Genomic DNA, 3,209 nt, shown 5'->3' with positions numbered 1-3,209 from the left:
GGAGACACACAAACATACACACAGAGAGAGAGAGAGAGATTGTAACACCCACTTCCTTTCCCTTCCCGGGCACACCTACTACACACCTGACACATTACAAGCTCTCTTCTCCCCCCATTCTGCTTGCCTTTTTGCTTTCTTCCCCACAAAGAGGAAAGAAAAAAAACAGAAGCAAACTAAAGGTTAAAAAAAGATGTGTGTTTTGTTCCTGTGTGCATCTGAATGTGTGTCTGTGTGTGTGTGTGTGTGTGTTATTTGGGGTGCTGGGTGTTTAAACTCAAGGAGCAGCAGGGAAGTTGGAAGGATCCCCTTGGTGGTAGATATATCGAGAGGTGTTTGCAGGGGGAAAAAACAAACAACACTGCATTGTGAATTTTTTCCAAAGGCTTTTTTGCACCGTGCGTACAATCACAACCACACACACAGATACACACACCCCTCAGCCCTTGTTTATCACTGCAAGCTCCACTGGCTGCTGCCTGCGATGTCCTTTCACCAATGTCAAAACAATCCTTCAGCAGCTGGGCCCCAGATTTTTTGCAAGAAAGAGGGGAAAATCGCTTTGCATCATTGCACGGTGGGGGGAAAAAGGGGGAACCGGATCTGGTTGGGAACGTGAGAATGGTACCACCACCACCACCACCACCCCAAAATTGGGACCTGGGTTATAATTTGGGGGGGAGGGGGGAGGAAGAGAGAGGAGGGAGGCCACCTCGCCTTCTCTCCCTCCTCGCCTTGACATTCAAGCAGGAAGGTGAGACTTAGGCGGAAATGCCATTTTGCACACCTCTGACACGCAAGAGGCTGCCCCTTTACGCATACTCAGGCCATGCACAAACACACACATACAAGGAGAGAGAGAGAGCCCTGTAGCAGGGCACACACAGATCCCCCTGATCTTATCGGGGAAGGGAGGTGGCTTTCCCCAGGGGGGGGAAAAGGAAGGGAAGGAAGGCTCTTCCAGGGTTTTTCTCGCGAGTAAAAGCCTGGCCAGCCCCAAGCGGGCACAATGGGAAGCCGCTTTGCAAAGCGCAACTCAACTGCGCTTAATCCCAAGGAAGCCTCTTCCTCCTCCTTCTCTTCCTCCTCCCCACCCAGGCTTCCCCAGGGGAGGATCGGACGCCCCTTTCGCAACCGACCCACTGAGGTTTGGAGAAGGGCCCCTCCCCAATTCCCTTCCAACTTACTCCCGGGCAAGCCGAAAGCAGCCGCTCCGCGCTCACCTGGACGGAGGGGAGGGGACCCTCAGCAAAAGGATCCTCCCGGCCACAGGATCGGAAGCGGGACGGATTCCCATTCCCTGATCCTCTTCCTCCCACGCCCCCCCCCCCACTCTTACCATTCCAAACCGGGCAAACGCGACACTTCCCGCCCCTTCCCCAAAAACGGGCTCTCGGCTTTTATTTTGATTATTTTTTTCCTTTCCTTTCCAACTTTACAGGCTCGGGAATCCCCGCCCGGTGGATCCCCAGATCCCCTTCTTTTGATCACCCACTAAAGACACACACACCCCAAAACACCCCTGCTTCCACTGGTCAGGATCGCGTGCAGCACTCCCCCACCTTCCAAATCGACTGACCCCCCCTCCATAAAACATCCCACCCAGGGGGGTGAGGATCGCGTGCAGCACTCCCCCACCTCCTCCTCCACCCTCCCAAGCCGACTGACCCTTCCCCAAAACATCCCGCCGGGGAGGGGGGTGTCAGGATCGCGTGCAGCAGTCCCCCACCTCCTCCTTTCCTCCACTGTCCAAGTCGAGTTGGCCCCCTTCCCCAAAGCATCCCACCCACCCACAGAGTTTAGGATCGCGTGCAGCACTCCCCCACCTCCGTTTCCTCCACCCTCCAAGTCGTTGACCCCCTTCCCCAAAGCATCCCACCCACCTACCCACCCATGGGGGGGATGAGGATCGCCTGCAGCACTCCTCCACCCTCCAAGTCGAGGGAGCCCCCCAAAACATCCCATCCAGGGGGTTAGGATCGTGTGCAGCACTCCCCCTCCATCACCCCCCAAGCCGACTTGATCCCCTTCCCCAAAACATCCCACCCACCCACCGCGGCGGGGGGAGATCAGGATCGCGTGCAGCACTCACCCATCTCCTCCTGCGCCTCCCGCGCTCTGCTTGGCGCCTGCCTCCCTCTCTCTCTCTTTCTCCTTGCACGGAGAGGGTCGTCGGAGCGCCCCTCCGAGTCCGGAGCTCGAGGTGGGGATGGCAGGGGAGGCGTAAAGCTGGAGCGGGGGGGGGGGGAGAACCACGGCTCAGATCCCGACCCAGGCCCCTCGCGGGAGCCCCCCGAAGGAGCCCAGCGCTTGTCCGGGGTGCCGGAGGGGCGCCGGGGCCATGGCTCGGCGGCGTCGGAGCTGTCAGCCGGGGGAGGGCGCGCGAGGAAGGCGCCGGGCGGAGGCGAGGCAGTCGCCGCCCGAAACCGGGAGCGAGAGCGAGAGAAAAAGCCGCCGAGGCTCCAGCCAGGGGAAAAATGGCGCCTCTCCAAATAAGGCGACCGAGATTGCTTTTTGCAAAGAGGGAGGAAAAGGGGGCTGGACCCCCAAAACAATAATAATAAAAACAGCAGAAAATATATTGCAATAATAATAACAAGAAGAAGAAGAATGCAACGGGGAGGAACCGATGCAAGGTTTGCAAAAAATAAAATAAAAGGAGCTTGCAAAAATTTCAAAAGGAGCGTGCAAAAAAAATAAGAGAGAAAGAAGGAAAAAATGGGAGGAAGGGGAAAAGGGAGAAGAGGAGGAGGAGAAAAGGGGGTGGAGAAAAAGAGGGGGGTCTCCCTTTCTGGGGAAGGAGGGGGGAATAGGGAAGCCCAATAGACGCCCCGCTTGCAAAGCTCGCTCCCCTGCGCCGATCCCCCGCCTTGCGCCCACTGGGCGATGGAGGCTCGGGAAGGGAAGGGGGGATCCTGGTTTTTTTGGGGGGGAGTCCGGAGCCCCCCGCCGCCCGGCTCTCCTGCGCGGCCGAAGGGGAAAAAAAGCGATCAGCGCCGCCGCATCGCCGCCGGAGAGGAGCCGCCGCTGTGCCCGCCGAGACGGTCGCCGAGTCGGTGCCTTGTTTGCTGCTGCTGCTGCCGTTGCCGCCGGTTGCGAGTGGGGCGGCTTTGACTCCGCAGCGCCCCCGTCTGTCGCCTTCGCTCCCTGCGCCCCCAGCGGCCGAGCCAGAGAGGGAGGTTGTGGCGGGGGGCGGAGTGGAGAGAGAG

At 58.8% G+C, this 3,209-nt stretch overlaps 1 protein-coding gene across 1 annotated transcript in view; it reads right to left on the bottom strand.

Annotated features, from left to right (window-relative positions):
* SETBP1 (SET binding protein 1) overlaps positions 1-2,948 on the bottom strand; it is a gene marked incomplete at its 3' end in the record, with an annotated part of 24,008 nt that extends 21,060 nt beyond the window's left edge. The window contains 1 exon segment of the mRNA XM_081940417.1: positions 2,093-2,948.
* Positions 2,949-3,209: the final 261 nt, after the last annotated feature.

This window comes from Natrix helvetica (assembly GCF_964273705.1).
Source record: "Natrix helvetica genome assembly, chromosome: 2".
In the NCBI taxonomy this organism is placed as follows: Eukaryota; Metazoa; Chordata; class Lepidosauria; order Squamata; family Natricidae; genus Natrix; species Natrix helvetica.
Note: the sequence above shows the minus strand (reverse complement) of the source record. Positions and strands in the feature narration are given on the sequence as shown.